This window comes from Oncorhynchus nerka, linkage group LG25, assembly GCF_034236695.1.
Source record: "Oncorhynchus nerka isolate Pitt River linkage group LG25, Oner_Uvic_2.0, whole genome shotgun sequence".
Classification (NCBI taxonomy): domain Eukaryota; kingdom Metazoa; phylum Chordata; class Actinopteri; order Salmoniformes; family Salmonidae; genus Oncorhynchus; species Oncorhynchus nerka.
Window position 1 is genome coordinate 31,448,950 of NC_088420.1, and position 22,168 is coordinate 31,471,117.

A 22,168-nucleotide genomic window follows, 5' to 3' on the forward strand; every position below is an offset into this window, starting at 1 on the left:
CTCTAACTTTACAATCTTCTGAAGCATTTTCCAGGATGAAGGGGCATTATGGGAAATATGTTTTCCAATCTCAATTCTAGCCTTGGGAACAGACAAGGACAGCAGCGACTGTGAATGAAGACTGTATTGAGTGACTGATCAGGTCAGTAAAGAACAGAGATACAAAGGGATTTGTCCCATCAATGCTTTGTACACAAAAGTGTACACATGCTTTAGCCTCCTGGTGGAGAGAGAGGTCCATTACACTATAGCATACAAATCACAGTGAGGGGTAAGTGATCTAGCATTTGTAATGAATCTTAAAGCACCATGACACACTGTGTCCAGAGTTTTCAAGGTACTTGCTGAGGCATATAGACAATATCACCATAATCCAGCACTGATTAAAAAAGGTGCTTTGAACAAGATATTTTCTGACTAACATTGAAAAGCAACATTTGTTCCTGTAATAGAAACCCAATTTCAACTTCAGTTTCTTGGTCAAGGTATCAATGTGCTGTTTAAAATTCGACTCTAACCAAATCCCAAGATACTTATAGGAGGTGACCCTATCAAGTTGCTGGCCTGTTATATTACAAATCTTAAAGGGACTCCATCTGTTAACTTTCAGGAAAGAGAAAACCATACACTTTGTTTTCCTTTCATTAAGCACAAGTTTAAATTAGAAAAGCTGCCTTTGAATAACATCAAAGGCCAACTGTAAGTCCTGAAAAGCCTTCTCAATATTAGACATGCTAGAATAAATAATTGTGTCATCAGCATACAGATGGAGATTTGCAGAGTCAACAGGCTTCCCTATATCATTTATATACAGTGTAAAAAGGATCGGACCTAAAATTGAGCCCTGGGGAACTCCTGTTGTAACTCCTGTCATACCCTCCTGAGTTGCACACTGTGTTCTGTCAGAAAGGTAGTTTTGGAACCAATCCAATGCATCAACACTTAAACCAACCTTTTTTTAGTCTATACAACAGCAGGGTATGTCGAAGGCCTTTGATAAGTCAATAAAAAAGTGAAACAGTGATTTTTCTTGTCCTGAGCATCTAGAATATCACCTACAACCTTACTTACAGCAGTAATTGTACTATGCTTGGCTCTAAAGCCCGACTGGAATTGAGATAAAACTGAGTTATTATAAAGAAAGTCTTTGACATGTGAGTTCACCAGATTTTCCAGAACATTTGCCAGTGCAGACCGTTTAGATATGGGACGATAGTTATCCAACTGGGACGGATCTCCACCTTTATGTAAAGACATGACATAGGGTGCTTTCCAGACTTTTGGAATGGTATTACTCGCCAATGAAATATTTCATATATGAGTGAGAGGGGCAGCAATGATCTCTGCCCTAATGTTTTGAAAATGTGGGTTTAATTCATCCAGGCCAGCTGCTTTCTTAATATCAATTAGAGTTGAGTTTCTTTACAACTTCTGAGAGCTCGACCTCTGTAAAATTAAATAAATGAACCGTAGGCCGGCGTGTGGCAGTTTCCTTCACAGCCTCATTTGAGATGTTTGGAATGAGTTCATTATCTAATAAATGCTCAGCTTTAGCAAAATGCTCGTTAAACATGTCAAGCAGTTTATTCTTGTCAGTCACATCCATTGAATTTGAGGTGCATTTCTACGGAAGACCAGAGGAGTTTGTGTTAGCATTCATGGATTTAATGGTTTTCCATAATTTCGTTGGGTTATTGAGGTTTGCGTTGGTAGATACATAATAGAAGCTAGATTTGCATTTCCGTATTATCAAGGTGCACTTATTTTTCAGTGCCCTGAATACTGTAACTGGCATTCAGTCTGGGTATTACCCTTTCTGGCTTTGGCCCATTGTGTATTTCGTTTATGGATCCAATCAGATAATTCCCCTGTAAACCAGGGATTGTCTCTAACTCTTACCAGGTACTTTTTGAGAGGGTTGTGTTTATCACAGATAGTAGAAAACATTGAATGAAAATAGGAGAATGCCTCTTCGATATCTGGAATAATTGTGATCCTATCCCAGTTGCATGCATAAAGTTCATGCAGGAATGCCTGCTCATAGAACTGCCTAAAATTTAGTTTGACAATGAACCGAGAGGGCACTTTGGGGATTTTGGTGTCTCTAATGTAAGCAACTGTACAATGATCACTTAAATCATTTGCGAAAATCCCAATGGCCGAGTATTTATGCAGATTCTTTGTTAGATTAACATCAATGAGTGTTGATTTAGAGATATCTTTGGGATTGAGTCTTGTAACCGCATTTATAATTTGAGTAAAATGTAATATATTGCATAGTCCTCTTATGGCCTCAGAGTTTGGAGATAACCAATCCCAGTTTAAATCGCCCATCAGGACCATTTCATTTTGCCCCCAACCACGCATCAGTTCAGCCAGAGAATCCAGGGATTCTACTTTTGTAGATAGGGGTGGAAGGTAGCCTACTGGTTAGAGCGTTGGGCTAGTAACCGTAAGGTTGCAAAATCGAATCCCTGAGCTGACAAGGTAAAAATCTGTCGTTCTGCTCCTGAAGAAGGCAGTTAACCCACTGTTCCTAGGCCGTCATTGAAAATAAGAATTTGTTCTTAACTTGCCCAGTTAAATAAACGTTAAAAAAAGAAGAGATAAGATCCTTGTTCTCCCTGTATTTCAAGCATCTAGTGACAGGACCAGCTACTCTGCTTGGAGACAGATGATGAGATTTATGTTAGTGTGTGGAGAGTCCTCCAGACAAGATGTCCCGACTCTGATTAATATTTTATCAGAGTTCATCACACCATTTTACAGGGACGGGGACCAGACAGTTCCCTGGGGCAAATCTCTTCAATTCTGCAACACCCCCTAAATGGAGAGGACAGACACCAGTGGCCAGGTGGGAAAAACACTAGCTCTGAATGGCCTTTTCACCAGGAAGTGCCAGCCAGACTCACACAGACATTCAAGAGCAGTTCAGTAAGCGGAAACACTGACCACTAGTTTCCTGTGATTGTACTGTCATCACAGCCCTTCAACCCTACCCTCTATCAACATCATACTGTAAAGGAACTCAAATGACTAGTTATCAAATACAATATGCGTATGTAAAATTAACCCAAAATGCCTGTTTTTGCTGGAGCATGGATAACATGATTATTTTTGCATTTCTCCTAAAAAATGTAGGTGTCAAAATGAATATAAAGGGCAACATTTGTCCTTATGTGTACAATATAACCTCCCCTATCATTTCCTGTGATTGTGAGATCATGTTGTAACCCAAAGCCCCATCTGAATAGATGTGTGAGGTAAGTAGAACTACCAACAGGTTTGAATACAACAGCCTCTAATATTGACAGTCAAGTCAATGAGTTCACATTTTAAGATTTAATTTTTAAAATATAGCGACATGATTTAGATAAGCAGTGCATGGGATGCAGTACATGTTCCCTGTGCCCAAGAACACTAAGGTAACCTGCCTAAATGACTACTGACCCATAGCACTCACGTCTGTAGCCATGAAGTGTTTTGAAAGGCACATCAACACCATCATCCCAGAAACCCTAGACCCACTCCAATTTGCATACCGCCACCAACAGATCCACAGATGATGCCATCTCTATTGCACTCCACACTGCCCTTTCCCACACAATAGTGGTAGGCCTGATCACCGACAACAACGAGACAGCCTATAGGGAGGAGGTCAGAGACCCCTGGTGCCAGGACAACAACCTCTCCCTCAACGTGATCAAGACAAAGGAGATGATTGTGGACTACAGGTAAAAGAGGACCGAGCACACCCCCATTCTCATCGACGGGGCTGCAGTGGAGCAGGTTGAGAGCTTTAAGTTCCTTGGTGTCCACATTTATTATGAATTGAGCAGAAAACAGTAGAGCGGAACACACGTAAAGACTAAACACCAGAAAGGACTTATTTAACATAAAGGAGGGTGTGTGTTAATGTGTTGAGTGTCCGATGGGTAGTATTTATGACCATGGAAAGGCACCTTACCCAATAAAGGTTTTTACTTTAAACCCACCCAGAAACCTCAGTGGAATGCATGATTCATAGTCTTCCTGTAGTCTACATGGTTTCTATGGCTTCGCATGCAGCACTCAACATTCAACTCAACTCAGTATTGCATAATATGATCCCAAGATAAAGAATTTGAATTGCTTAACGTACAAGTGAGTGCACGCACACACACACACACACAAACACACATTCTGACATTTGTGAGTATGAGACACATTCAATGCCCTATGCCTCATTCTTGCCATTTGGCAACCTCTCAGATGGGAAAAGCAGCATCCCTAACACAACTTTCTCTCTCTCCATTACAGACCAAGTACATCTGTACTAATAAACACTTCCCCTTTGATAGGCATATTTGTATCTCTTACAGACAATGGAGGTTTTTCTGCCAACTTTCCTTGAGACTATTTTGTGTATGTGTGTTTGTGCCCAGATAGAGGGAGAGAGGAGAATAGAGCGATGTGAGTGAGTGAGTGAGTGAGTGAGTGAGTGAGTGAGTGAGTGAGTGAGTGAGTGAGTGAGTGAGTGAGTGAGTGAGTGAGTGAGGAAAAAACAGGGCAGAGTAACTATGTGTCAGAAAACAGAGAAAGGTTGGGACTGAGAGACAGAGGCCACTCAGAGATGGCAGGTTCAAAACAATGTTTTTAACAGGATGGGTGAATACTTTGTTACATAATCAATGCCGCTGGCAGCAAAAACTATTCTTCTGACCAGAGTACTTAATAGTTAAACTGGTGCACTGGGTCCCAGTCCACTGGTTCTCTTATTAGTTTTGTACCAGATGAGCAAAGGTCTAGGGTTTTCAATTCAAAATCCATGAAAACATATTCTGTAATTTCAGTGTTTGTATGGACTTTGAAAGCACAGATTCTGAATGAATGACCTTTCCCTATATGTTTAACTCATTGGAGCCTTGGAGGGCCCAGAGGCCCAGGACAAACACTACAGTGGGGGGAGGTGGTAAACATAAACAAAAAAAGAAAAGCTAGCTTCCTATTCAGGAGAGACAATTGACTTTCTCAGTCTCAGGCAAGTTATTCATCGTCCAAGGCTGCATGGCCACAAACACACACAGTTATCATTCGATCTAGGAATCAATTGACAATTTCACCAGCAAAACAACAAAAGTTCAAGGTCTTTACTCACGTGCACTAGTACAGTGAAATGCCTTTTTTGCTTGCTCTTTCCCAACAATGCAGTAATCAATATCAGTAGTACTATCAAATTAAAATAAATAAAAGTCAAGTAGAACAAAAACACAGGAGAAATAGAAATAAGAAGAACAGGAGAAAGTAAGTAAGCTATAGACAGGATCAGGTCCAGGGTCAGTACCATATTTACAATGTGCAGGGATACAGCAGTGGTAGGGCTAGATACAGTGGCAAGACAAAGTAATGTGAACCCTTTGGAATTACCTGGATTTCTGCATAAATTGGTCATAAAATTTGATCTGACCTTCTAAGTCACAACAAACACAGTCTGCTTAAACTAAACACACAAACAATTCTACGTTTTCATGTCCTTATTGAACACACCGTGTAGACATTCACAGTGTAGGGTGGGAAAAGTATGTGAACCATTGGATTTAATAACTGGTTGACCCTCCTTTGGCAACAATAATCTCAACCAAACGTTTTCTGTAGTTGCGGATCAGACCTACACAACAGTCAGGAGGAATTAGGGACCATTCCTCTTTACAGAACTGTTTCAGTTCAACAATATTCTTAGGATGTCTTTTGAGAACTGCTCGAGGTCATGACACAGCATTTTAAATCAGGTTGAGGTCAGGACTCCCATGAACACCACTCTTGTTAAGTGTTTTACGTATCGTAGACTTGTCCACAGACATGTTAGCATGCTCCAGAGATTTCTGTAAGTCTTTAGCTGACACTCTAGGATTCTTCTTAACCTCATTGAGCATTCTGCGCTGTGCTCTTGCAGTCATCTTTGCAGGACGGCCACTCCTAGGGAGAGTAGCAACAGTGCTGAACTTTCTCCATTTATAGACAATTTGTCTTACCGTGGACTGATGAACGTCAAGGCTTTTAGAGATACTTTTGCAACCCTTTCCAGCTTTATGCAAGTCAACAATTCTTAATCTTAGGTCTTCTGAGATCGTTTTTGTCCGAGGCATGGTTCATATCAGGCAATGCCTCTTGTGAATAGCAAACTCAAATGTTGTATGTGTGTTTTATAGGGCAAGGCAGCTTTAACCAACATCTCCAATCTCCTCTCATTGATTGGACTCCAGGTTAGCTGACTCCTGACTCCAATTAACTTTTGGAAAAGTCATTAGCCTAGTGGTTCACATACTTTTTCCAACCTACACTGTGAATGTTTAAATGATGTATTCAATGTAGACAAGAAAAACACAATAATTTGTGTGTTATTAGTTTAAGCACACTGTGTTTGTCTATTCTTGTGACTAAGATGAAGATCAGATCAAATGTTATGACTAATTTATGCAGAAATCCAGGTAATTCCAAAGGGTTCACATACTTTTTCTTGCCACTGTATGTACAGCATAGAGGTACGGTCACTAGGCATAACAGCAGCATATATGAGTGAGTGAGTGCGTGTGTGTAGAGTCGGTATGAATATGTGTGCGTGTTATGTGTGTGTGAGCAAATTAATTGTGTGAGTGTGTGTGTGTTGGTGTGTCAGTGTGAGTGACTGTTTAGAATGTGCATAGAGTGAGTGTGTGAATGTGCATAGAGACAGTGTGCAAAAATTGAAATAAAATGGAAGAGTCAATGCAAAATGTTCTCAATGGTGCAGCTGTATAACTTTTTGAGAACTCTACACTAAAGTTCCACCCAAAGCCGTAAATATGGGCACCCTCATAGATATCATCCTAAACAACATGCCCTCTAAATACACCTCTGCTGTTTTCAACCAAGAACTCAGCAATCACTGCCTCATTGCCTGCATCTGTAATGGGTCAGCAGTCAAACGACCTCCACTCATCACTGTCAAACGCTCCCTGAAACACTTCAGCGAGCAGACCTTTCTAATTGACCTGGCCGGGGTATCCTGGAAGGATATTGATCTCATCCTGTCAGTAGAGGATGCCTGGTTATTTTTTGTAAATGCCTTCCTCACCATCTTAAATAAGCATGCCCCATTCAAGAACTTTAGAACCAGGAACAGATATAGCCCTTGGTTCTCTCCAGACCTGACTGCCCTTAACCAACACAAAAACAGCCTATGGCATTCTGCATTAGCATCGAACAGCCCCCGTGATATGCAACTTTTCTGGGAAGCTAGAAACCAATATACACAGGCAGTTAGAAAAGCCAAGGCTAGCTTTTTCAAGAAGAAATTTGCTTCCTGCAACACTAACTCAAAAAAGTTCAGGGACACTGTAAAGTCCATGGAGAATAAGAACACCTCCTCCCAGCTGCCCACTGCACTGAAGATAGGAAACTCTGTCACCACCGATAAATAAACTATAATTGAGAATTTCAATAAGAATTTTTCTATGGCTGGCCATGCTTTCCACCTGGCTACCCCTACCCCTGTCAACAGCACTGCACCCCCCACAGCAACTCGCCCAAGCCTTCCCCATTTCTCCTTCTCCCAAATCCAGTCAGTGTCACGTTCTGACCTTTATTTCCTGTGTTTTGTATTTAGTTAGTATGGTCAGGGCGTGAGTTGGGTGGGCAGTCTATGTTTGTTTTTCTAGGTTTTGGGTATTTCTATGTTTTCGGCCTAGTATGGTTCTCAATCAGAGGCAGGTGTCATTAGTTGTCTCTGATTGAGAATCATACTTAGGTAGCCTGGGTTTCACTGTGTGTTTGTGGGTGATTGTTCCTGTCTCTGTGTTTGCACCAGATAGGACTGTTTTGAGTTTTCACATTTCTTGTTTTTTTGTAGTCAATTGTTCATGTGTACCTTAACGTATTAAAAATAACCATGGACACTTACCACAACGCATATTGGTCCTCCGATCCGTTTCTCCTCTCCTCTTCGGAGGAGGAGGAGGAGGAAATTCATTACAGAATCACCCACCAACCAACTCGGACCAAGCGGCGTGGTAAACAGCAGCGACGACAGCAGCAGCAGCAGCAACAATAGCGGCCAGCATCAGAGCAGAATCTGGACTACACAACTTGGGAGGAGATAGACAGGTGGGCGGTCGACCCAGGGAGAGTGCCGGAGCCCGCCTGGGATTCGATGGAGCAGTGCAAGGAAGGTTACAGGAGAATGAGGTTGGCGAAGCCAGCACGGCAGTGCGACAGGTACGAGAGGCAGCCCCCCAAAAAATTTGGGGGGGGCACACGAGGTGTGGTACTAAGCCAGGTAGCAGACCTGAGCTCACTCCTCGTGCTTATGATAAGCAGCGCATTACTGGTCAGGCAACGTGTTATGCGGTTAAGCGCACGGTGTCGCCAGTGCGTGCCCATAGCCCGGTGCGCTATAGGGCAGCCCCCCGAAAGTGCCATGCGAGTGTGGGCATTGAGCCAGGGCGTATGGTGCCTGCTCAGCGGGTCTGGTCGCCGGTACGCAGTTTTGGTCCAGGTTATCCTGCGCCGGCTCTGCGTGCTGTGTCTCCGGGGCGCTGGAAGGGTGCAGTGCGTCCTCTGCCTGCGCTCCGCTCGTGCCGGGCAAATGTGGGAGTGGAGCCTAAGGGAGAGGTGCGTGTAGTAAGCACTAGATCTCCCGTGCTTACCCACAGCCCGGTTCAACCTGTGCCTGCACTCTGGAGGGTCCGGGCTAGAGTAGTTGTCCAGCCTGGGGAAGTGGTGCCAAGGTTGCGCACCAGAGCTCCAGTGCTCCCCCACAGCCCGGTCCTTCAGGCTCCTCCTAACACCAAGCCTCCTGAAGGTCTCCCCAGCCTGGTGGTTCCTGTGGCAGCCCCACGCACCAGGCTGTCTCTCTGTCTCCTCCCTGCAGGTGGTCCCGTCTGTCCGGCGCCGCTGCCGCAGTCTCCCGTCTGTCCGGCGCCGCTGCCGGAGCCTCCCGCCTGTCCGGCGCCGCTGCCGGAGCCTCCCGCCTGTCCGGCGCCGCTGCCGGAGCCTCCCGCCTGTCCGGCGCCGCTGCCGGAGCCTCCCGCCTGTCCGGCGCTGCTCCTGGAGTCTGAGGCGCCAGAGCCCCTCAGCCCAGAGGCGCCAGAGCCCCTCAGCCCAGAGGCGCCAGAGCCCCTCAGCCCAGAGGCGCCAGAGCCCCTCAGCCCAGAGGCGCCAGAGCCCCTGCCCCTCTGTCCCGAGCCCCTGCCCCTCTGTCCCGAGCCTCTGCCCCTCTGTCCCGAGCCTCTGCCCCTCTGTCCCGAGCCTCTGCCCCTCTGTCCCGAGCCTCTGCCCCTCTGTCCCGAGCTGCCCCTCTGTCCAGTGGGGTCATTGAGAGGGGTTGCCATGGTGAGAAAGCCACGGAGGCGGACAATAAGGCGGACTAAGACAATGGTGAAGTGGGGTCCGCGTCCCGCGCCAGAACCGCCACCGCGGACAGACGCCCACCCAGACCCTTCCCTATAGGTCAAGGTTTTGCGGCCGGAGTCCGCACCTTTGGGGGGGGGGGTACTGTCACGTTCTGACCTTTATTTCCTGTGTTTTGTATTTAGTTAGTATGGTCAGGGCGTGAGTTGGGTGGGCAGTCTATGTTTGTTTTTCTAGGTTTTGGGTATTTCTATGTTTTCGGCCTAGTATGGTTCTCAATCAGAGGCAGGTGTCATTAGTTGTCTCTGATTGAGAATCATACTTAGGTAGCCTGGGTTTCACTGTGTGTTTGTGGGTGATTGTTCCTGTCTCTGTGTTTGCACCAGATAGGACTGTTTTGAGTTTTCACATTTCTTGTTTTTTGTAGTCAATTGTTCATGTGTACCTTAACGTATTAAAAAGAACCATGGACACTTACCACAACGCATATTGGTCCTCCGTTTCGCCTCTCCTCTTTGGAGGAGGAGGGAAATTCATTACAGTCAGCTGATGTTCTGAAAGAGCTGCAAAATCTGGACCCCTACAAATCAGCCGGGCTAGACAATCTGGACCCTTTCTTTTTAAAATGATCTGCCGAAATTGTTGCCACCCCTATTACTAGCCTGTTCAACCTCTCTTTTGTGCCGTCTGAGATTCCCAAAGATTGGAAAGCAGCTGCGGTCATCCCCCTCTTCAAAGGGGAGGACACTCTTGACCCAAACTGCTACAGACCTATATCTATCCTACCCTGCCTTTCTAAGGTTTTCGAAAGCCAAGTCAACAAACAGATTACCAACCATTTCGAATCCCACCATACCTTCTCCGCTATGCAATCTGGTTTCAGAAATGGTCATGGATACACCTCAGCAACGCTCAAGGTCCTAAACGATATCTTAACCGCCATCGATAAGAAACAAAACTGTGCAGCCGTATTCATTCACCTGGCCAAGGCTTTTGACTCTGTCAATCACCACCTCCTTATCGACAGACTCAACAGCCTTGGTTTCTCAAATGATTGCCTCGCCTGGTTCACCAACTACTTCTCTGATAGAGTTCAGTGTGTCAAATCGGAGGGTCTGTTGTCCATACCTCTGGCAGTCTCTATGGGGGTGCCACAGGGTTCAGTTCTTGGACCGACTCTCTTCTCTGTATACATCAATGATGTCGCTCTTGTTGCTGGTGAGTCTCTGATCCACCTCTACGCAGACGACACCATTCTGTATACTTCTGGCCCTTTTTGGACACTGTGTTAACAACCCTCCAGGCGAGCTTCAATGCCACACAACTCTCCTTCCGTGGCCTCCAATTGCTCTTAAATACAAGTAAAACTAAATGCATGCTCTTCAACCGATCGCTGCCTGCACCTGCCCGCCTGTCCAACATCACTACTCTGGAAGGCTCTGACTTAGAATATGTGGACAACTACAAATACCTAGGTGTCTGGTTAGACTGTAAACTCTCCTTCCAGACTCACATCAAACATCTCCAATCCAAAGTTAAATCTAGAATTGGCTTCCTATTTCGCAACAAAGCATCCTTCACTCATGCTGCCAAACATACCCTTGTAAAACTAACCATCCTACCAATCCTCGACTTCGGTGATGTCATTTACAAAATAGCCTCCAATACCCTACTCAATAAATTGGATGCAGTCTATCACAGTGCCATCCGTTTTGTCACCAAAGCCCCATATACTATCCACCACTGCGACCTGTACGCTCTCGTTGGCTGGCCCTTGCTTCATACTCGTCGCCAAACCCACTGGCTCCAGGTCATCTACAAGACCCTGCTAGGTAAAGTCCCCCCTTATCTCAGCTCGCTGGTCACCATAGCAGCACCCACCTGTAGCACGTGCTCCAGCAGATATATCTCTCTGGTCACCCCCAAAACCAATTCTTCCTTTGGCCGCCTCTCCTTCCAGTTCTCTGCTGCTAATGACTGGAACGAACTACAAACATTTCTGAAATTGGAAACACTTATCTCCCTCACTAGCTTTAAGCACCAGCTGTCAGAGCAACTCACAGATTACTGTACCTGTACATAGCCCATCTATAATTTAGCCCAAACAACTACCTCTTTCCCTACTGTATTTATTTATTTATTTAGCTCCTTTGCACCCCATTATTTCTATCTCTACTTTGCACATTCTTCCACTGCAAATCAACCATTCCAGTGTTTTACTTGCTATATTGTATTTACTTCGCCACCATGGCCTTTTTTTGCCTTTACCTCCCTTATCTCACCTCACTTGCTCACATCGTATATAGACTTGTTTATACTGTATTATTGACTGTATGTTTGTTTTACTCCATGTGTAACTCTGTGTCGTTGTATGTGTCGAACTGCTTTGCTTTATCTTGGCCAGGTCGCAATTGTAATAAAATAACTAGTTCTCAACTTGCCTACCTGGTTAAATAAAGGTGAAATAAAATGTTAAAAGTTGCTGGCTGTAAGTAACCTAAAACAAACATTCTACAGCTGACCCACTGGATGATCCAGGAAATATGATGTATTTGAACAAGGTTAATGCAGGAGGCATTTTTTAAAAGTGGAAAACCACTAAATTAACACATGATGAAAATCATGAAATCACAACAAATAACACGTTCATATCTGCATACAGATTTTACCCCTAATCCTGCAGCAGGAGGATTTAAATTAATATTGAATATTTAAAATGGCCGCCAGAGGGCAGCTGGGAGTGGTGTTTGCAGCAGACCGGCGTGGATCAAATTCGACCCAAGTAATCAATTAAGCAATGCCAGCCTACCATAAACATGTTTCCAATAAGTACAGTTCAATTTACAACCACAAATACCAATAGCCTACCAAGAAAACCATAATATCTATTTCTATGATGAAACATACCGATATGTAACTATACCCAGGGGCATCATTTGGGTTCTTGCATTGGAATTATATTGAATTATGCTTATTTTACCCATAGGACTTCAAACTCGTTTTTCTTTCCACAGTGCAGTGCATTTCAAATGCTCTTTGCTTGATGCATGCCGAGCGAATCCTTTGGTACGATCAATAAAATTCTTCCAGTTAGAGTACCCAGCTTGGGTGAAGTCCTTGTCTGCGTTAGCATTGGACCCAACTCAGAACTTTCAACATGGGAAACAAAATGCCGCATCTGCAGTAACCGAGTATTCCAGCTACTCTCTTCCTATGAACCAGGTGCTATTAAATGTAAAAAATTTGGACAGAAAACCTGCAGCTAGGGTAGGATTCTAGGCTAACCAGAGCTGGCTCCTCTGTTCCAAGATCGTCAGGAACAGTCGGAGGTGTAGGGGGCTGTGGAGCCATTATCCTGGCGGCACTAATGGAAGGGTGGGTAGGCTCTGCAGGCAAAGCTATCTGAAGCTCGGCAGCATCATTGCTGCTGGGCTTGGTGGCAGCCTCTGTGGTTTGATGCTGCTGCTGCTGCTGCTGCTAGTTGCTATCATTCTCCTTTGGCTTTGTTTGGGTACCTTGGCAAAGCCAATTTCTGATATCCATCGTGGCAGTGGCAGATTAGCTGGTTCGAGCTAGCTAAATAGGCAAAGGCTAATAACACTACGCTCTTTACAGCTCGCTAAGAAGCTAACTAATCTGTGTAGTGGTGGGGCGTGAGGCAGAGTTGAGTGAAGCAGCTTCAACAGTAAACTTGACCCCACCTTATAAATCAAAATTAAATATTACAGGCGGAGGCGTATCACATTATTCACTTAGCCTACCATAGATGAGAAGCGCTTTTCCCCCACTTTTTATGGAAACCCAACCACCCCAGTGGCTTTTCCATAGCCCCCCTACACACACTGCGGCACGCTCTGTCAATTGTGTAAACTACTTAAGTAAAAAATACTTTAAAGTACTACTTAAAGAGTTTTTGGGTTATCTGTACTTTACTATTTATATTTTTGACAACTTTTACTTCACCTCATTCCTAAAGAAAATAATGTACTTTTTACTCCATACATTTTCCCTGAGGCCCAGAAGTACTGAGCAGGACAGGAAAATGGTCCAAGCGCACACTAATTAAGCGAACATCCATAGTCATCCCTACTCCCTCTGATCTAACGGATTCACTAAACACATATGCTTCGTTTGTAAATTAAGTCTTTGTGTCACGAATATCACCGAAGGTGGCTCCCCTTCCCATTCGGGTGGCGCTCGGCAGTCGTCGTCGCCGGTCTACTAGCTGCCACCGATCCCTTTTTCCCCTTTTCGTTTGGTTTTGTCTAATTGGTTTCACCTGTTCCTTGTTGGGGTTTTTGGGTTGGGGTTATTTAAGTTATATTAGCCCGCCTGTGTTTGTGCAGGCTTGTTTGCTGTTATGTCAAGAGGTGTTCCTGTTTTTTGTTGGGATTGTCGCTGTCCAGCGTATGTACCAGTTTGTACTCGGGTAGAGTGTTTTACGCCTGTGTTCTGCGTCACCCGTTTGTGCGCTATTCCTGTACAGACATTAAAGCGTTTTCCCAAATCCTCTGCTCTCTGCGCCTGACTCCACACCTATCACTCTTTGAACGTTACAGAAGCCCGCACCATTACAATGGAGTCAGCAGGAGCAGCGACCACCCCTCTCCCCACGATGGAGGAGCGTGTCCTTCATCACACGTCCATCCTCCATTGCATCGGATCAGCGATGGATCAGATGATGGAGAGGATGGACCGATGGGAGAGGAGTGGTCTCCCTACTTCCCCTCCAACCCCCCCATCTGCAACGCTACATCCTCCTCCAGCGGTATCCGGTACCAGTGCCCTGCATATTGCGCCTCCGAGGGAGTACGATGGAGCGGCGGCGGGGTGCCAGGGATTCCTGCTCCAACTCGAGCTTTACCTGGCCACCGTTCGGCCAGCTCCCTCGGACGAGGAGAGCGTGAGTGTCCTCGTCTCTTGCTTGACGGGTAGAGCCCTGGAGTGGGCCAATGCCGTCTGGAATGGGCCCGACTCGGCGAGGGCCCACTACCCGAAGTGAGATATTATTCCATCTCAGGTAGGGGACGAGGAGTGCGCAGGACTTCGCGCTGGAGTTCCGGACCTTGGCCGCTGGGGCGGGGTGGAACAACAGGGCCCTAATAGACCATTACAGGTGTAGCCTGAGAGAGGACGTCTGCAGGGAGCTGGCTTGTCGGGACACTACACTCACCCTGGACGAGCTCATAGATCTGTCGATCCGGCTAGACAATCTGCTGGCTGCTCACAGACGTTCTGAAAGGGTCCTGTCTGTTCCACCTCCTGGCCCTCCCGCTCCCATACCTATGGTGCTAGGGGGGGCTGCATCTAGGGAGACCGGAGGAGGAGGCTCCTCCTGCACCAGCTGTGGCCGGAGAGGGCACACTTCTGGTTGGTGCTGGAGGAGTCCATCTGGGAGTCAAGAGGGCAGGCAGAACACTTCTCGGTCACACCAGGTGAGTCAACACCACACTCACCCAGAGCTTCCTGTTGGTCACATATTTTTATTAATTTGTTTCCCTAAGTTTTCTCCTTCTCTCCAGCATAAGGCGCTAGTCGATTCAGGTGCAGCTGGGAACTTTATAGATTGCTGACTCGCCCAGAGATTGAGGATTCCATTAGTACAGAGAGACCCCCCCTTCCCCGTGCACTCCTTAGATAGTCGACCGTTAGGGTCAGGGCTGGTCAGGGAGGCCACGGTTCCACTGGAGATGATTACGTGGGGGGATCATAAGGAGCGGATTAGTCTGTTCCTTATCGATTCACCTGCGCTTCCGGTGATGTTGGGTGTTCCCTGACTGGCTAGTCACAATCCTAAGATTTCGTGGAGACAGGGAGCTCTCCAGGGGTGGTCTGATGAGTTTTCAGGCAGGTGTGTAGGAGTTTCCATCTGTGCGACGACGGTGGAGAGTCCAGACCAGGTTCCTACCGTGCGCATTCCCGCTGAGTATGCCGATTTGGCTATCGCCTTCAGTAAAAAGAAGGCGACCCAATTACCACCCCATCGACAGGGGGATTGCGTGATAAACCTCCAGGTAAACGCTGCACTGCCCAGGAATCAAGTGTACCCATTGTCACAGGAGGAGACGTTGGCTATGGAGACATATGTCACGGACTTTCCCATCTCTGATGAGGCCATATGGAAAGCCCAACAGGATGATCAAGAAGTACAGGCTTTGTACCAGACTATCCTGGAAGATGGAGAAAAGATGGTCAATCCTACCACAAAGCTGACCATCATCGAAGATAAAGTCTACCGAGTTGTACAATTACCTCACAGAACACTCTACCAAATGTACATACCTGAAACTCTACGCCTTCAACTGCTTCAACATTTCCATGAAGACCCATTAGCTGGTCATTTGGGCAGGTTCAAAACCTACAAGCGGTTGCAAGCGTTACTGTACTGGCCACATCTGAGCATGGATGTGAAGTCACACATCCGAAACTGTCAGGTTTGTCAAATGTACAAACCAGAAGGTAGAAAGCCTGCTGGCATGTTGCAGCAAACGGTGGTTACCCGACTTTGGGAAATGTTAGGAGTGGATTTGATGGGTCCATTTCCTAGAAGCTCCAATCAGAATGTGTACATGCTTGTTTTTGTTGATTATTATTCAAAGTGGGTGGAACTCTTTTCCCTGCGTCAGGCCACAGCAAGGACCGTCTCTAACATCCTTACGAAAGAGATCCTGACTCGCTGGGGAGTGCCTGATTACATCCTGTCTGATCGAGGTTCCCAATTTGTCTCTGATCTCTTTGAGGAGACCTGCCAAAGATGGAACCTGAGACAGAAGTTGACCACGGCCTATCACCCACAGACCAATCTCACTGAGAGAGTAAATCGAACCTTGAAGACAATGATTGCTTCCTATGTAGGGACCCAGCACAAGCACTGGGACAAGCACCTTCACGAGTTTCGATTTGCCCTGAATTCTGCTGTGCAAGAGTCCACTGGAGTCACACCTGCAGAGCTGAACCTAAGTCGTCCTCTCCGAGGACCCTTGGATATGGTGCTACAGCCCCAGCAGCTTACTCCAGACGCTGCTTGCTATGACCAGGTAGTCCAACTCCATGACTTGAGAGCTCTTGTCTCAAAGAACATGATCCAGGCTCGACTCAAGCAGAAGAGGAATTATGATAAGAACAGACGAGACATGCAGTTCCAGCTTCGTGATCGGGTGTGGCTTCGCTCTCATCCTTACTCGAAAGCTGAACAATTCTTCTCGGCCAAGCTCGCTCCTAAATGGCAAGGACCATATAGGATTGTGGAGCAGATGGGCCCTTTGAACTACCGAGTGGTGAAAGAGGACACAGGTGAAGATATGCGCATTGTCCATGTCTCACGCCTTAAGGCCTGTTACCCCTCGGCTGAGGAATTGGAGGCGATTGAGCGCCGCAAGGTCCTGGATATCTTTGAAGAGGAAAGTGCGGAGACTTTTCTCGGATTCCCAGACCCAGAAGTCTCACACCTTAAGGCCTGTGACCCCTCAGCTGAGGAGCGTGAGCTCCAAAAAGTCACAAATATTTTTGTAGAGGAAAGCGATGAGGAGACCTTTCTCGGTTTCGCCGACCAAGATGTGCCTTCCAGGGCAATGGTCGGCTTTTTCCAGGGGAGGGGTTGTGTGACGGCCCAGAATTTTTCTGAACCATCTCAGTGCAGCTCCTTCCAATAGGGCGCTTTCCCTTTAATTCCCAATTAAATAGCCAGCATCAGCTGCGCAAAAGTGGGGTTGTGATGGAGACGTGACTGAGGATGTGTTCAACCCTCAGTTCCCGAAGCTTTTCTATTCCGTTGTTTTGTTGCCGTTAAACGTGTGTTTTGTTGCCTAAAAGAGTTTACCCAGGATCGGATCCACTCTTTGCATCCCTGGACTTACACCTCTCCGTTCTTCGTGGCCTTTCTCTGTGGGAGATCTATTGGCGGATTGGATTGTCTGACTGACCGACTGACTACCACCTTTTTGTATACGGTATTTCATTTGTTTTGATGTGATGTATACTGTGATTTATGTAGTTAGTTGTAGTTGAGGACTTATTAAGAGTTGATACGCTTTAAAGTTCTGTGGTAAACTTATTGTTCTATTGATGGTATGATTAATACTGGGTTTACGCTACACGGAATGAACTGACAAACATTGCGTGACAGAAGTCACTTGAGTTCCCTGAACTCTACCGGGCAGGACTCTTTTTAGGCCCGAGGTACAGGACATTTCTGGAGGAACCAGAACTCATTGTGTTATATTATTATATGTGTGTGTAATCATTGATGTTGTTAATACAACCCACACAAAAGAGTATAGTTGTTTTTGAAGTTCTTTCCAATGTTTTAAGGGTTTATGAAAAGTTTATTTCCATCCTGACTTTTACATAAGTCCTTTGTATTGGTGTAGACTTGACGGACCAGATGGGACTCATTCCCACCCAAACTAAAAGGAGAAACCAATGTTTTCTCTGGTAGGCACAACCTACCTGGCACCCCTATAAATAATAACCTCAAGTCAAAACCGTTACAATATGATCTCTGCTTGTTGGCTAACTATCCACCTTGTCATTGGCATAAAGCAGTGTTCCCCAACCCTGGTGTGTGCGTGAGGGAGTGCATGTGTGCTAAGGTCTGGAGAATCAGAGCAGGTGGCCAGTCCACACTACCGCTGTTCTGCATTCTGATGGCTTGTAGATAGAAACTGTCCCTGAGCCTATTGGTATCAGATCGTCTGCCCGATGGTAATGGGGATCGGGGATTCGATCCAGCAACCTTTCGGTTACTGGCCCAACGCTATAACCACTAGGCTACCTGCCACCCCACTTACCTCCTTCCTATAGGCTAACTCGTCGTTGTTGGTTATCAGGCCTACAACTCTGATGTCATCAGCAAATTTGATGATGGAGTTGGTGTTGTACAAAGCCATACAGTCGTGGGTGAACAGGGAGTACAACAGAGGGCTGAGGACACACCTCTGGGGGTCCCCTGTGTTAAGAGTCAGTGTGGAGGAAGTGTTGTTGCCAATCCCAGTTTTTCAAAAGTTATCTATCTATTTTGCTTATCAGATAGGATTATATGCATAGAAATAGAATGAATAGACTGAACATATCATTGACTTGAACGGGGACTCACGTTCTATTAATTATGTTTTTATGCATTTAATCCTATCTGATAGCCGAAATACGGATAGATAACTTTGGAAAAACTGGGCCCTGGGTTGTGGGTTTGATTCCCACTGTGGTCACATACGAAAATGTATGGACTCACTTTGTATGGACTCACTCAGGGAAGACTCTTCAGAGGAGGAAGGGGAGGACCATCCTCCTCAGTGAATTTTGAATAATGTAAATAATGAAACATAAAAAAAGTTAGACTTCTTAGATAAAACTATAATATATTCACCTCACCCAATGATTGATTAAAACACAATATTTTGCAATGAAGGTCTATAGTAGCCTCAGCAGCACTCTGTAGGGTAGCACCATATTCTAACCAGAGGACAGCTAGCTTCTGTCCTCCTCTGAGCACATTGACTTCAATCCAAAATGTAGGAGGCTCACGGTTCTCACCACCTTCCATAGACTTACACAGCCATTATGACAACTTCCAGAGGACGCCCTCCAACCTATCAGAGCTCTTGCAGCATGTACTGACATGTTGTCTATTCAAATCAAATCAAATCAAATCAAATTTTATTTGCTCTTGCAGATGCGAGTGTAGCGAAATAGTTCCGACAATGCAGTGATAACCAACAAGTAATCTAACTAACAATTCTAAAACTACTGTGTGTTGTCTATTCAATCAAAGGACCAGAGAATGAATCTAGTACTGAAAGCTAGCTGGCACTGCAGTGTATAAAATGTGGTGAATAGTTGACTCAAAGAGAGAGAAAGACAATAGTTGAACAGTTTTGAACAAATTAATTTCTTCCAAAATTAATGAGAAGCAAGAGAGAGAGAGAGAGAAAGAGAGAGAGTTAGCTATATTTCGTAATATATATTTATTTCACTTTCATTTTCACTTACTTAGCTAGCATCAAATGCAGCCTACTCAAACACCTGGCTCAAACAGAGAGGAAGGGGAAGGGGAGGTAGCTGGTTATTGCTATGCAACACTGGAACTCTTCCGAATCAAGGTAATCTTTTGGTTTAATTAATTTACTGCCATCAGGGCCCACCAGTGTAACTGCTAAACTGCTTGCTGCTGTACTGCATGATTGATGATTTTAGTGGGTTTTCTAACGCGTTAGTTTTAGTAGCTATGTTGACTATGATGTGGCAACGATGTAGGCTGTGTGTTAGCTTGGTTTGGCTTGGATAAAAAACAATTGCCTGTTCACAGACAGCTGATGTGTTGTGCACTGAAGTCCACAAAACGAATGGAAACGTAGATGGATGCGAGAAGGAATTATATGTACAACGAGCTGTTTGTATGTGGCTGCTAGGAAAGTGAATTGTTTGTGTGTGTGGGGTGTATTCATTGCATTTGGGGGTGTATTCATTGCACTGATCCTGTTGAAAAATGTTTCTTAAACAGAAGCAAACGGAACAAAACACTCTCGATTGCAACTGTTGGACTAATGATAGATCAACTAGATGCAGAAAAGAGTGTGCAAAGCGCTATTGAATGCACCCGGCCCGCCACAAGGAGTCGCTAGAGATTGCGATGAGCCAAGTAAAGCCCCACCGGCCAAACCCTTCCCTAACCCAAATGACGCAAGGCCAGTTGTGCGCCGTCCTATGGGACCCCCGGCCACAGCAGTGCCTTAGACTGCTTTGGATTAAAGTGTCTGCTATGTAAATGGAATCATTTACGAAATAATTGGCCAATGCAATGAGTGAAGCAGTGTGAAAACCTAGCTGCCAAAAGACCCCAGCAACTTCATTTTGGATACATACTTACTGTATAAGGGATGCGTTTGTTAGATGCAGTACATGTCTCTTCCTGTCAATATCAGATTTTATTTGTTTTTACTCTGCAGTAAAATCATAATAGTAATCATCATAATAGAACATTGTGGTATAAATCATGCTTTATATCTGTATACTTTACAAACATACATTTTCATTGTGCAGGTCTCAAAATATCTATAGTAAACAAACCAGTTTAAAATGTATAGGTTTACCAAACGGTTAAGTGATTATCAATTAAGAGAAGTTGGATTAAATAATAGTGAAATGTATTAACAAATGAGAAAACAATCATATCAAAAGTAATGTGAGCATTACATTGTGAAAAGCAAGTACTCTATGAACATTTATTGCAATGTGAAACGTTTGGTGAAAAAGTGACTATGTGTGATGTACTCAGTCAGTTGAAAATGTGCTTAAAGTTCGTTTTGACTTTTGTACTAAGAGTTGTGAAACCTGACCACGTAATTGTGAAAATTGCACCAAAGCAATAAAAAAACTGTAAGATACAGTTTTCATGGATACAACATGTATTCCCTTAGACATGGCACAGATTCCCTGGATGAAAACAACTTTCTGAATGTTATTTTATCCATGTGGGAGGCTGGAAGACAGGCTGTCACCCTTTCTCCTCCATGAAAGCCCTCCTGATATTGAGAAACCCTCCCCAAAAAGCTATCCGTTGTCTGGGCAACGAGAGTGCTTGTGTACAACAACGAAAGTCTGGGGAGGGGTGAGGTGGGGTGGGCACTGTCAGTTCAGCTTCTTCCACTGGGAATGTCCCAGGCTGGCTCAGAACCAACCAATACCAATGAGCTAATGATTAAACAACAGGACTGTGGGACAGAAAAACAGTCCAATTTCTCAGTTACCACATAGTTAGTTAAAGGAAAATTAGACTTAAAAAATATATTTTGCATCATACTGTGACACTTTCTGTATTTTTACATTTCTGTATCTTGAAACCTTGATTGCAGACATGCAAAACATTTTGGGACTGTATCAACAATGGATTAAGGAAACAAACACCAAAAGATGGAAAGCCATAAGAAAAGTGTAGGCTACTGTGTTTAGGTTGTGGAGTTTGATGTCTGAGTAGCAAAGAATACCTTTATATTTGGGATCTGGGTATCTGTTCAATGGTATTTTTGATTGTTGATATTTAGGCCTACCCATTAATTTAGGAAGAATACAAATAATTTCCCCATGAGTTTTTTTCCTATCATAACCCCAAATATGGTTTAATTGTTTACAAACATCAAACAAATAATGTAGAATGACAGTCCTTGTATCTAGACGAGAGTACAACTGTCTGTGAATCAGCAGCTGTCAACCAACACAGAGATATTGTATGGCACTAGACATAGTGGTGTGCTTAAGTTTAGGAGCACATCACAAGCTAGGTTTCCATCCAATTGGCGATAGATTTGAATGCAAATATGCTAAAATCCACATAAAAACAATATACGGATTTTCCCACCAGATGAAATTCCCATGTACCAAATACAAAATTCAAGTTAAATGGGTTTCCATCGCATTTTAAATTCTACTGATGGTTTTCTCACAAAATAAGTGTTATAAATCAAAAGAAGTCACCATTGGCCTCATGGTGAAATCGCTGATCGGTTTCCTTCCTTTCAGGCAACTGAGTTAGGGAGGATGCCTGTATCTCTGTAGCGACTCTATGTACTGGTACACCATCCAAAATGTATTTAATAACTTTGCCATGCTCAATGGGATATTCAATGTATGCTTTTTTATTTTTTTACCTATTTACCAGTAGGTGCCTTTCTTTGCGAAGCAATGGCAAACCTCCCTGGTCTTTGTATATATATTATATATATATATTTTTTAATCGGGACCTGCTGTCTATCTTGACCCTGTTCTGGGTCCGGATCTGGTCAGCAGTCCACTGAGTATGGGGGGTGTA

The 22,168-nt window shown here is 44.7% G+C and overlaps 1 protein-coding gene across 2 annotated transcripts in view; it reads right to left on the minus strand.

The window, feature by feature from the left end:
* Window positions 1–22,168, minus strand: part of ripor1 (RHO family interacting cell polarization regulator 1) — a 133,539-nt gene that overhangs the window by 110,795 nt on the left and 576 nt on the right. The gene's annotated exons all lie outside the window — the stretch shown is intronic.